Below are 14,698 nucleotides of genomic sequence, written 5' to 3'. Positions count from 1 at the left end.
TGGAAATACAGGTGAAATAGAGAAGCAAGGTGGGTGGGCCCAGACTGGGCACTGGACAGCCCGACTCAGGGGCTGTTATCGTTAGGCCACTGTGCCTTAGTATTGTTTGTATAGTTTATTCCTTGGTCTGAGTGGTCTAGCTCTATATCACCATCTATTGGCTATAAATGGTACTTGATTTCATATAGGGCAGACAATAGATAAAATAGGTTAGATGTATTTATTTAAATATATACATTACATAGATGAAATAAAAATACAGAAGATAAAAATAGTCTAGTGGTCTCCTAAATATGAAGGCCAGTAATATAAAGGAATTTGAAATCTGTCACAAAGGCTTTTGTAAAGGTGTTTGATTTGTTCCCTAAGGATCCACCCTATATTTCTTCTGCCTTTATCTTTTGTTCTGAAATTCTAGGCAGCTGGACACAGTGATAGCGGAACCAGACACACTAATTAAACAGATTAAAATAATGACATTCAATTATGTAAAGTTCTGAAATAATTAGGACAGTTCTTTTAATTGGACAAAATGCCCAATATGCCATTCCCAGTTTATACTGAAAGCTTTTTTTATTACATGTGATAAATATTTAATCTGGATATGCCCTATTAGAATATATTCACCGCCATATTTGTTGCAAAAATTAATGCACCGGAATTGTGATGTTTTGTTGGGAAGCAAATAGAATTGTGCAAGCTCCATTCAGATAAATGGCAGTCGCTGAAATGTCTGCAAAAAATGTGGGCACATGGCAGGGCTCGGAAGGGAAGGAGCGCTGTTTGACTTTTTCAAACTAAAATTGGCTGGAATTGAGATCGGACGCCATGTCGCGTTTGGCGAGCTCCTGATGTGCCTAAACTGTGGAAACCCCCCACAAGTGACCCCATTTTGGAAACTAGACCCCCTAAGGAACTTATCTAGATATGTGGTGAGCACTTTGAACCCCCAAGTGTTTTGCTAAAGTTTATAATGCCCAGGCGTGAAAAAAAAAAATTCCACAAAAATGATTTTTTAGTCCCCAATTTTTTATTTTCCCAAGGGTAACAGGAGAAATTGGACCCTAAAAGTTGTTGACCAATTTGTCCTGAGTACGCCAACACCCCATATGTGGGGGGCGGACCACTGTTTGGGCAAACGTTAGGGCTCGGAAGGGAAGGAGCGCCATTTGACTTTTTCAAACTAAAATTGGCTGGAATTGAGATCGGACGCCATGTCATGTTTGGTGAGCCCTTGATGTGCCTAAACAGTGGAAACTCCCCACAAATGACCCCATTTTGGAAACTAGACCCCCACATATCGGGGCACGAAAGGGAAGTAGTGACGTTTTGGAATGCAGACTTTGATGGAATGGTCTGCGGGCCTTATGTTCCGATTGGAGTGCCCCTGATGTGCCTAACCAGTAGAAACCCCCACAAATGTACCCTATTTTGGAAAATAGATCCCCTAAGGAACTTATCTAGATGTGTGGTGAAAATTTTGAACCCCCAAGTGTTTCACTAAAGTTTATAATGCCCGGACGTGAAAATATCAAATTATATTTTTTCCCACAAAAATGATCTTGTAGTCCCCAATTTTTAATTTTCCCAAGGGTAACAGGAGAAATTGGACCCCAAAAGTTGTCCAATTTGTCCTGAGTACGCTAGTATCCCACATGTGGGAAAAAACTGTTTAGGCACACGTCGGGGCTCGAAAGGGAAGTAGTGACATTTTGGAATGCAGACTGATGGAATGGTCTACGGGCGTCATGTTCCATTTGCAGAGCCCCTGATGTGCCTAAACAGTAAAAAAACACAAGTGACAACATTTTGGAAACTAGATCCCCAAGGAACAAATCTAGATGTGCCCCCTTTTTCGAACTAATCTACTGTTTCCTGTCAAGTAAATTAGTAGTGCATGGAGGTGTGGTACAATTTGAAGCAATCCTTCATACACAGGCCAGGCTTTTTGGGGCAGGTGTCGCATTGATAAATGGTGTCCTTGTGTATTCCCCTTTTGTAACACACTTGGCACCTTTTTTGCGGCTTACCTTTTCTTCCAGTTGGCGAGACCACCCCCGGAAAATGCTGACCTGGTACGATATGAGTACCTTCAGTTCCGGAAGTACTAGGGCACTCTCCTTCCGGAGAGCCAAATATCAGGGCCTTAACCACTACCTCCTGGAACTGAAGGTACGACGTATCGGTGTGGCGTGTACATCGTGACAGCAGGAAAACGTTGAGCATTGCCATTTGTATGATGTGCACGGACAGCTTTTGGTACCACACCTTGGCCTTTCTCAAAGCACTGTACGGTTGGAGGACTTGATCAGAGAGATCAACGCTCCCCATGTTTTTGTTGTACCCCAGTACACAGTCCGGTTTGCAGACTTGTGTAGAGGTACCCCATACAGTGCTGAGGGTGCTTATCACAGTGTATGGCGGTCAAGAGAAGGACATCCCCTCTTGTCCTTGTATTTGACCACCAGCAAGTGGTTGCTACATTGAGCTCTTCTGTCACCCCTTCTGAGCATCTGCCCAAGTAGCATTTTTGGGAGGCCTCTCTGATTTTTGCGGACAGTACCCCAGGCTGCGGTACCTCACACAGAGAGGAATTTGTAGAGTGGGATGCTAGTATAAAAGTTATCGGTGTAGAGGTCATAATCTTTATCCAGCAGTGGGTACACCAAATCCCACACAATTTTCCCACTCACTCCCAGGACAGGGGGACACTCAGGGACTTCAATCCTGGTGTCCTTCCCTTCGTAAACTCTAAACCTGTGGGTGTACACTGAAGTACTCTCACACAGTTTGTAGAGTTTTATTCTGTAGCTGGCCCTCTTGCTGGGCAGGTACTGACAGAATCTGAGCCTTCCCTTAACCCCTTTATGATCTTAGACATACTATCCCGTCCAGGAAACCCGTGCCATTCTGACCCTGGACAGGATAGTACGTCATAGCGATCGGCCACGCTCACGTGGGGAGCCCGGCCGAGTGTCAGCTGATTCTCACTGCTGACACCCGGCACTAAGTGCCAGGAGTGGTCACGGATTGCTCCCGGCACTTTAACCCCTGGCACACTGCGATCAAACATGATTGCAGCATTCCGGTGGCATAGGGAAGCATCACTCAGGGAGGGGGGCTCCCTGCATGCTTCCCTGAGACCCTCAGAACAACGGGATGTGATCGTGTTGTTCCAAGGGCCTCCTCCCTGCAGGTCCCCTGATCCAAGATGGCTGCGGGGTCCTTCTGAGTCCTGCAGGGAGGTAGCTTGTCAGTGCCTGCTGAGAACAGGGGCTGAGAAGCCTCCTACAATACCTGTCAGATCGCTGATCTGACACAGTACTGTGCAAAGTGTCAGATCAGCGATCTGACTTTGTATAGTAATGTCACACCCTAGGACAATATAAAAATGTAAAATAAAAAATATTCTGTGTAAAAAATATTTTTTTAAAATTCCTAAATAAAAAAAAATATTTCTCCTATAAATACATTTATGTAAATAAAAGAAAAACAATAAAAGTACACATATTTAGTATCGCCGCGTCCGTAACGACCCGCCCTATAAAACTGTCCCACTAGTTAACACCTTCAGTGAACACCTTGAAAAAAAAATAAATAAAAAACAAGGCAAACAGCAATGCTTTATCATCATACCGCCGAACAAAAAGTGCAATAACACACGATCAAAAAGACGGATATAAATAAACATGGTACCGCTAAAAACGACATCTTGTCCCGCAAAAAACGAGCCACCATACAGCATCATCAGCGAAAAATTAAAAAAGTTACAGCTCTCAGAATAAAGCAATACAAAAGCAATTATTTTTTTATATAAAATAGTTTTTATTGTATAAAAGCGCCAAAACATAAAAAAACATAAATGAGGTATCGCTGTAATCGTACTAACCCGAAGAATAAAACAGCTTTATCAATTTTACCACACGCGGAACGGTATAAACGCCCTCCCAAAAGAAATTCATTAATTGCTGGTTTTTGTTCATTCTGCCTCGCAAAAATCGTAATAAAAAGTAATGAAAAAATGTCATGGGCCCGAAAATGTTACCAATAAAAACGTCAGCTTATCCCGCAAAAAACAAGACCTCACATGACTCTGTGGGCCAAAATATGTAAAAATTATAGTTCTCATAATGTGATGATGCAAAAACTATTTTTTGCAATAAAAGCGTCTTTTAGCGTGTGACAGCTGCCAAACATAAAAACCCGCTATAAATAGGAAATTAAACCCCTGTTTATCACCCCATTAGTTAATAAAATAAAAAAGTGTATTTATTTCCATTTTCCCATTAGGGTTAGGGTTGGGGCTAAAGATAGGGTTAGGATTTGGATTAAACTTGTGGTGTCAAACTTGATTCCTGATTCTGCCACAAAATCAGGAATCAGTGGCTCGTAATTTTCGGGGGGCGAGGTCCATACAAGGACCGCAATGAGGTGCGCTGGTTCAGGTGCGGGAATGGTGGGCGCTGCCTCATCTTCTGTCCTGGGGTGTCTGCGTGGTGGTTCCGCAGGACCCGAGGAGGAAGATGATGATGAGGATGAAGAATCGGAAAAGTATAGAAATGTGGGATCCTCTCCCTCGCTATCAGTGGCTGAGGCAAGGAAAGCATATGCCTCCTCGAATGACTAGCGCTGTTGGGACGAGGGTGACAAGCGGTACATTTTTTTTTTTTTTTTGAGTATGGTGCTTGTGTGTACTTTATTTATAACTATGTGTATGTGTGGGGGGATAGTGATTGGTGTAAACTATTCTGAAAAGAAAACGCTAAAAGAAAAAAGCAAATAGGGAGAAAAAATGCCTGTGAAAAGAAAAGTCTAAAACAGCAGGCCCTAGCTCTGATAAGTGAACCGCGCCACTTATCAAAATTCGGCGTTTGCTGGATATGCGCACGGAGATGGCGAAAATAAGTGTCTAAAACAGCAGGCCCTAGCTCTGATAAGTGAACTGTTTCACTTATCAAAGTTCGGCGTCAGCTGTATGTGCGCACGGGGGTGGCGCAAGAGGGGGTGAAAAAAAAAGGTGTGATTGGCTGTTCAGAATTGAACAGCCAATCACAGCAAACCTGAGGCCGGGTGGGCGGAGACAGGCCCTGGGATACCGGCACCATCTTCCTACAGGTAAGATGGCGTCTGAATTTTAATGTGATCACCGCAACTTAAGTCGCATCATTGCAGTAAAAAAGGCATGACGTACTATCCCGTCCATGGTCATACGGGCCCGGGTCACATGGACGGGATAGTACGTCAGATGTCAGTAAGGGGTTAAAATGTGCCCTTATGGGCTTACATTCTACAGGATGGTGGGGACGGAGACAGTAGGTTGGGGAGTTGCGGCAGCTGCGGTGGTGTTGTTGAGGCGGTAGCTCCAGTAGTGGTGAGGAGGCAGCGGGGTCATTGCAGGCTGTAAGCTATCATGAAGAGGTGGGTTTTCGGGTTCCATCTGAAGGATCCGAATGTGGTTGATAGGCTGAACTATAGGCTCAACACGTCCGACTGTCGGTTAGCCCCTCCACAACAGTCAAAATGTCTCCTTAGGAAACTTCATTGCCCACCCCTGGCGTAGACACTTGACAGCGCAAGTGTAGAAGAGGATGGTTGGTGACTGTATGTGTTTTTTTTTTTTTTACATGAAGTGGTTATTTTTCACTTGTAGCTGCCTATAAAGGTCTTCTGTCTTCTTAAGCTGCAGGTTTATTTTTAGGTGACCTACTTAGTGTTGCGAAGACTACTTGTTTATCTATTTCTCTATTTGGTCACATCTGAAGCCGGGTCGGCCTGTGCAAAGACACTAGTAAACAACCTCATTGTGCAATGTAGACAGTGCCCCTAACACAGTGTGGTGTTCCCACAGTGAACCACCTAGCACAGTATAATACCACCCACAGTCATCCACCCATCGAACCCTACGCAGCCCACAACACAGTATGATGGCCCTCTCAACACGCCACACACAGTATCATGGTCCACATATCCCCTCACATGCAGTATCAAGGCTCCCACATAGTTACATGACCCTACAGTTTGAAGAAGCAAAACACCCCTGAAATGTTGCACAGGCATGCAGGCGCTCTGATGAGCCTTGCAGTCAACATGTGAAGATCTGTATTATAGAAACCCATAATACTTTCACCCATGGTGTATGGAAATTCAGGTAGTAAGATCTGTTGTAAAGGGATTTACATTTGGATATGTGCAAATAAATAAATACTGAATACGCCAATGCAAATTATATGCAAAGTAGAGCATTAAGTGGCTTGTGTCATGGTTTTTCTGGCTTGGTTCTTCTAGGGTTAATTCCTGTAGCCTCACTGACCCTGGGTGGACTTTTTATAGCCTCCATCTGGGAATTTCCCTTGTGATACTTTCGCCCTTGGCTGAGTGTGTTGACCCCTGAGTGTGTTTTGTGCCGTGTGCTGGTTTGCCTGATATCTTGGTTCTTGTCTGCTCTCTGGATACTGCTAGTTGGATTCTGTCTCTGTACCTTCTTTGTCCGTTTGGTATTGACCTCTGCTTGGCCCCGACTATCCATTCTGTCTAATCTCTTGGTACCGTCCTACTATCCCGTGCTGTGACTCCGACCTGATCTGGTTTACGTCCCTGTCTATGCCCCGTGGTAGCTCTGTCCTATAGTTACCATTCTAGCAGTCTTCCTTCAGCTCCTAGCTCCCTGGAGCTTAGGCCACGCCCCCAACAGTCAGGTGCTTCCGATCCCAGGGCTGTGGAGTCGGTAAGTCAAACCTGCGACTCCGACTCCTCAATTTCCCTTACACCGACTCCAACTCCGACTCCACCTCCGACTCCCACACATATTGCTTATATTTAAGTGAAAAATTTATTGTAGTACAATGTGAACCTCAGACATTTAATCATTTTTATGATCCAATAATCAAGATATTTAGATAGAACAGAATATATATTGGTGTGCTACCCGGTTTTCATTCTTTTTGGTACAGATACGATTTGGATAGACAGATATGGATAAATGGATAGATAGAGCAGATTTCTAATCTGCTTTTGCTATTGAAAACATTATCTATGAGCTCAAAAACCTTTCAGGTGATGCAGTTTTTTAAAAAGATGATCAACTTTTGCAGCTGAAAAACGTATCCTCAAAAAACACAGGAAAAACGCTGTGTGTGAATGTAGCCTTAGATCAGGAATATAACAGCCATTTATAGGACATTTCATAACTTTCCCAAACTCCTATGAAAAAATATTCAGCACATCCTGCATTGAATTACTGTACCCAATTTATTATATATTTTAGGAGTCGGAGTCGGTCCATTTTATACCGACTCCAACTCCACCAAAATGAGCACCGACTCCACGACTCCGACTCCACATCCCTGTCCGATCCTATCAGGCCTGAAGCAATCTCTCTTCAGTCCCATTTGCCCTGTGTTCCTGGGAGCTTGCATCGGTGAGTGTCCCTTGCAACCCTTCTCATGATAACTTGTTTCTTTTTATTATGGTTCCACATTTTTCCCCACACAGTATGATCCCCTCACAGGCCGCCATAAAGTATGATTCCGCTCACACAGTATGATGTCCCCCACATACCCTTCACATAGTTTGATGTCACCACATCCCCTCACACAGTGTCATGGCCCTCACAGTCCCCACACATACACTACTCACCTCACCCCATTCTTCTGATGCACTGCTTTGCTCTGTGCACTGCGTGGATTGAGACTGCACACAGAAAGCATGATCTAGAGGCAACACCATGCCTGATATGTGGAGATTCAGACACATAGCCATTAGGCTGAATGGTGGAATAGGAAGCTAATTCAACTGTGTCTGTACCATCAATGCAAGGTATTACATTGAACTTTTGGATCAATTGAAGGCAGCTCTGAAGGCCAAAAAGCACTGCAAATTGTCCAAAGGAATCTTGTTCCTGTAAGAAAATAACCTCCACTCACACTGCACAATCAACCAAGGCAAAACTGGCAGAGCTGGGCTTCCAGCTGGTTGGCCACCCACCTTATTCACTAGATCTAGCTCCCTCCAACTATCAACTGGTTCCAAACCTGAAGAAACACCTCAAGGGTAACAAATTTCACACCATTTCTGATGCCATGGCTGTTACGGATGCCTGGTTTGAGGCACAACCGAAATCCTTCTTTTTGCAATTCTTACAGAACTTGTAATACTGATGTAAGAAGTGTGTTGACATCAGTGGAGAGTATGTGGAATAAATGTTAAAGTTTCATATTCATATCTCGTTTCTTTCTTGGTAAAGCCAAAGACTTATCAGCAGCCCCTCGTATCATGAATGATGGAAATACAGGTGAAATAGAGAAGCAAGGTGGGTGGGCCCAGACTGGGCACTGGACAGCCCGACTCAGGGGCTGTTATCGTTAGGCCACTGTGCCTTAGTATTGTTTGTATAGTTTATTCCTTGGTCTGAGTGGTCTAGCTCTATATCACCATCTATTGGCTATAAATGGTACTTGATTTCATATAGGGCAGACAATAGATAAAATAGATTAGATGTATTTATTTAAATATATACATTACATAGATGAAATAAAAATACAGAAGATAAAAATAGTCTAGTGGTCTCCTAAATATGAAGGCCAGTAATATAAAGGAATTTGAAATCTGTCACAAAGGCTTTTGTAAAGGTGTTTGATTTGTTCCCTAAGGATCCACCCTATATTTCTTCTGCCTTTATCTTTTGTTCTGAAATTCTAGGCAGCTGGACACAGTGATAGCGGAACCAGACACACTAATTAAACAGATTAAAATAATGACATTCAATTATGTAAAGTTCTGAAATAATTAGGACAGTTCTTTTAATTGGACAAAATGCCCAATATGCCATTCCCAGTTTATACTGAAAGCTTTTTTTATTACATGTGATAAATATTTAATCTGGATATGCCCTATTAGAATATATTCACCGCCATATTTGTTGCAAAAATTAATGCACCGGAATTGTGATGTTTTGTTGGGAAGCAAATAGAATTGTGCAAGCTCCATTCAGATAAATGGCAGTCGCTGAAATGTCTGCAAAAAATGTGGGCACATGGCAGGGCTCGGAAGGGAAGGAGCGCTGTTTGACTTTTTCAAACTAAAATTGGCTGGAATTGAGATCGGACGCCATGTCGCGTTTGGCGAGCTCCTGATGTGCCTAAACTGTGGAAACCCCCCACAAGTGACCCCATTTTGGAAACTAGACCCCCTAAGGAACTTATCTAGATATGTGGTGAGCACTTTGAACCCCCAAGTGTTTTGCTAAAGTTTATAATGCCCAGGCGTGAAAAAAAAAAATTCCACAAAAATGATTTTTTAGTCCCCAATTTTTTATTTTCCCAAGGGTAACAGGAGAAATTGGACCCTAAAAGTTGTTGACCAATTTGTCCTGAGTACGCCAACACCCCATATGTGGGGGGCGGACCACTGTTTGGGCAAACGTTAGGGCTCGGAAGGGAAGGAGCGCCATTTGACTTTTTCAAACTAAAATTGGCTGGAATTGAGATCGGACGCCATGTCATGTTTGGTGAGCCCTTGATGTGCCTAAACAGTGGAAACTCCCCACAAATGACCCCATTTTGGAAACTAGACCCCCACATATCGGGGCACGAAAGGGAAGTAGTGACGTTTTGGAATGCAGACTTTGATGGAATGGTCTGCGGGCCTTATGTTCCGATTGGAGTGCCCCTGATGTGCCTAACCAGTAGAAACCCCCACAAATGTACCCTATTTTGGAAAATAGATCCCCTAAGGAACTTATCTAGATGTGTGGTGAAAATTTTGAACCCCCAAGTGTTTCACTAAAGTTTATAATGCCCGGACGTGAAAATATCAAATTATATTTTTTCCCACAAAAATGATCTTGTAGTCCCCAATTTTTAATTTTCCCAAGGGTAACAGGAGAAATTGGACCCCAAAAGTTGTCCAATTTGTCCTGAGTACGCTAGTATCCCACATGTGGGAAAAAACTGTTTAGGCACACGTCGGGGCTCGAAAGGGAAGTAGTGACATTTTGGAATGCAGACTGATGGAATGGTCTACGGGCGTCATGTTCCATTTGCAGAGCCCCTGATGTGCCTAAACAGTAAAAAAACACAAGTGACAACATTTTGGAAACTAGATCCCCAAGGAACAAATCTAGATGTGCCCCCTTTTTCGAACTAATCTACTGTTTCCTGTCAAGTAAATTAGTAGTGCATGGAGGTGTGGTACAATTTGAAGCAATCCTTCATACACAGGCCAGGCTTTTTGGGGCAGGTGTCGCATTGATAAATGGTGTCCTTGTGTATTCCCCTTTTGTAACACACTTGGCACCTTTTTTGCGGCTTACCTTTTCTTCCAGTTGGCGAGACCACCCCCGGAAAATGCTGACCTGGTACGATATGAGTACCTTCAGTTCCGGAAGTACTAGGGCACTCTCCTTCCGGAGAGCCAAATATCAGGGCCTTAACCACTACCTCCTGGAACTGAAGGTACGACGTATCGGTGTGGCGTGTACATCGTGACAGCAGGAAAACGTTGAGCATTGCCATTTGTATGATGTGCACGGACAGCTTTTGGTACCACACCTTGGCCTTTCTCAAAGCACTGTACGGTTGGAGGACTTGATCAGAGAGATCAACGCTCCCCATGTTTTTGTTGTACCCCAGTACACAGTCCGGTTTGCAGACTTGTGTAGAGGTACCCCATACAGTGCTGAGGGTGCTTATCACAGTGTATGGCGGTCAAGAGAAGGACATCCCCTCTTGTCCTTGTATTTGACCACCAGCAAGTGGTTGCTACATTGAGCTCTTCTGTCACCCCTTCTGAGCATCTGCCCAAGTAGCATTTTTGGGAGGCCTCTCTGATTTTTGCGGACAGTACCCCAGGCTGCGGTACCTCACACAGAGAGGAATTTGTAGAGTGGGATGCTAGTATAAAAGTTATCGGTGTAGAGGTCATAATCTTTATCCAGCAGTGGGTACACCAAATCCCACACAATTTTCCCACTCACTCCCAGGACAGGGGGACACTCAGGGACTTCAATCCTGGTGTCCTTCCCTTCGTAAACTCTAAACCTGTGGGTGTACACTGAAGTACTCTCACACAGTTTGTAGAGTTTTATTCTGTAGCTGGCCCTCTTGCTGGGCAGGTACTGACAGAATCTGAGCCTTCCCTTAACCCCTTTATGATCTTAGACATACTATCCCGTCCAGGAAACCCGTGCCATTCTGACCCTGGACAGGATAGTACGTCATAGCGATCGGCCACGCTCACGTGGGGAGCCCGGCCGAGTGTCAGCTGATTCTCACTGCTGACACCCGGCACTAAGTGCCAGGAGTGGTCACGGATTGCTCCCGGCACTTTAACCCCTGGCACACTGCGATCAAACATGATTGCAGCATTCCGGTGGCATAGGGAAGCATCACTCAGGGAGGGGGGCTCCCTGCATGCTTCCCTGAGACCCTCAGAACAACGGGATGTGATCGTGTTGTTCCAAGGGCCTCCTCCCTGCAGGTCCCCTGATCCAAGATGGCTGCGGGGTCCTTCTGAGTCCTGCAGGGAGGTAGCTTGTCAGTGCCTGCTGAGAACAGGGGCTGAGAAGCCTCCTACAATACCTGTCAGATCGCTGATCTGACACAGTACTGTGCAAAGTGTCAGATCAGCGATCTGACTTTGTATAGTAATGTCACACCCTAGGACAATATAAAAATGTAAAATAAAAAATATTCTGTGTAAAAAATATTTTTTAAAAATTCCTAAATAAAAAAAAATATTTCTCCTATAAATACATTTATGTAAATAAAAGAAAAACAATAAAAGTACACATATTTAGTATCGCCGCGTCCGTAACGACCCGCCCTATAAAACTGTCCCACTAGTTAACACCTTCAGTGAACACCTTGAAAAAAAAATAAATAAAAAACAAGGCAAACAGCAATGCTTTATCATCATACCGCCGAACAAAAAGTGCAATAACACACGATCAAAAAGACGGATATAAATAAACATGGTACCGCTAAAAACGACATCTTGTCCCGCAAAAAACGAGCCACCATACAGCATCATCAGCGAAAAATTAAAAAAGTTACAGCTCTCAGAATAAAGCAATACAAAAGCAATTATTTTTTTATATAAAATAGTTTTTATTGTATAAAAGCGCCAAAACATAAAAAAACATAAATGAGGTATCGCTGTAATCGTACTAACCCGAAGAATAAAACAGCTTTATCAATTTTACCACACGCGGAACGGTATAAACGCCCTCCCAAAAGAAATTCATTAATTGCTGGTTTTTGTTCATTCTGCCTCGCAAAAATCGTAATAAAAAGTAATGAAAAAATGTCATGGGCCCGAAAATGTTACCAATAAAAACGTCAGCTTATCCCGCAAAAAACAAGACCTCACATGACTCTGTGGGCCAAAATATGTAAAAATTATAGTTCTCATAATGTGATGATGCAAAAACTATTTTTTGCAATAAAAGCGTCTTTTAGCGTGTGACAGCTGCCAAACATAAAAACCCGCTATAAATAGGAAATTAAACCCCTGTTTATCACCCCATTAGTTAATAAAATAAAAAAGTGTATTTATTTCCATTTTCCCATTAGGGTTAGGGTTGGGGCTAAAGATAGGGTTAGGATTTGGATTAAACTTGTGGTGTCAAACTTGATTCCTGATTCTGCCACAAAATCAGGAATCAGTGGCTCGTAATTTTCGGGGGGCGAGGTCCATACAAGGACCGCAATGAGGTGCGCTGGTTCAGGTGCGGGAATGGTGGGCGCTGCCTCATCTTCTGTCCTGGGGTGTCTGCGTGGTGGTTCCGCAGGACCCGAGGAGGAAGATGATGATGAGGATGAAGAATCGGAAAAGTATAGAAATGTGGGATCCTCTCCCTCGCTATCAGTGGCTGAGGCAAGGAAAGCATATGCCTCCTCGAATGAATAGCGCTGTTGGGACGAGGGTGACAAGCGGTACATTTTTTTTTTTTTTTTGAGTATGGTGCTTGTGTGTACTTTATTTATAACTATGTGTATGTGTGGGGGGGATAGTGATTGGTGTAAACTATTCTGAAAAGAAAACGCTGAAAGAAAAAAGCAAATAGGGAGAAAAAATGCCTGTGAAAAGAAAAGTCTAAAACAGCAGGCCCTAGCTCTGATAAGTGAACCGCGCCACTTATCAAAATTCGGCGTTTGCTGGATATGCGCACGGAGATGGCGAAAATAAGTGTCTAAAACAGCAGGCCCTAGCTCTGATAAGTGAACTGTTTCACTTATCAAAGTTCGGCGTCAGCTGTATGTGCGCACGGGGGTGGCGCAAGAGGGGGTGAAAAAAAAAGGTGTGATTGGCTGTTCAGAATTGAACAGCCAATCACAGCAAACCTGAGGCCGGGTGGGCGGAGACAGGCCCTGGGATACCGGCACCATCTTCCTACAGGTAAGATGGCGTCTGAATTTTAATGTGATCACCGCAACTTAAGTCGCATCATTGCAGTAAAAAAGGCATGACGTACTATCCCGTCCATGGTCATACGGGCCCGGGTCACATGGACGGGATAGTACGTCAGATGTCAGTAAGGGGTTAAAATGTGCCCTTATGGGCTTACATTCTACAGGATGGTGGGGACGGAGACAGTAGGTTGGGGAGTTGCGGCAGCTGCGGTGGTGTTGTTGAGGCGGTAGCTCCAGTAGTGGTGAGGAGGCAGCGGGGTCATTGCAGGCTGTAAGCTATCATGAAGAGGTGGGTTTTCGGGTTCCATCTGAAGGATCCGAATGTGGTTGATAGGCTGAACTATAGGCTCAACACGTCCGACTGTCGGTTAGCCCCTCCACAACAGTCAAAATGTCTCCTTAGGAAACTTCATTGCCCACCCCTGGCGTAGACACTTGACAGCGCAAGTGTAGAAGAGGATGGTTGGTGACTGTATGTTTTTTTTTTTTTTTTTTACATGAAGTGGTTATTTTTCACTTGTAGCTGCCTATAAAGGTCTTCTGTCTTCTTAAGCTGCAGGTTTATTTTTAGGTGACCTACTTAGTGTTGCGAAGACTACTTGTTTATCTATTTCTCCCCAGAAAATGCATATATGACAGTTGCCAGTTTTATCTATGCTGAAAATTGGATCAAATGAATTTTTATTAACAAGTTTAGCTGGAGACTATTTATTCATAATTTATTCAGTAATGACCTCAGTCCTTACCTCCATAGATTGCCGCTAAATAGACTTCTGGCATAAAGAGTGTGAATATGAATGGAATAAAACCCAGCACAATCACAGTCACATGTTTTCTCATTAGGAATTCAGTAATGACTGCCAATTGTTACCTTCTTGTAAAAAGTAATCAGAAGACTCCTGGCAGTGACAGTAGAATGTTTGGGCAGCACACCAATTTTCATGAGTTTACGTATCTTTGCAGATTTTTGGATTGTTGTAGAAATCTCAATGTTTATACATTTGGCACCTGATGCCCCCTGTAAATGCTTGAAGAGTAACTGACAGTTTAATTTTATTTACCACATCACATCTGAAGTGACTGTGAAGGGCCTATATGGCAGAAAATACCCAAAAGTGACAACATTCTAAAAACTCAAGGTGATCAAAACCACATTCAAGAAATGTTTTAACCCTTCAAGGTGCTTCACATGAATTGATGAAATGTGGAAGGAAAAAAAACTAACATTTAACTTTTTTCTTTTTAACTTTCTTTTCTTTATTAACTTTAGACCCAATTTTTTTTATTCT

This window comes from Dendrobates tinctorius, unplaced genomic scaffold (assembly GCF_039654945.1).
Source record: "Dendrobates tinctorius isolate UK_male_01 unplaced genomic scaffold, ASM3965494v1 ptg000035l, whole genome shotgun sequence".
Classification (NCBI taxonomy): Eukaryota; Metazoa; Chordata; class Amphibia; order Anura; family Dendrobatidae; genus Dendrobates; species Dendrobates tinctorius.
The sequence above is the reverse complement of the archived record's forward strand: the minus strand, read 5'-3'. Positions refer to the sequence as shown.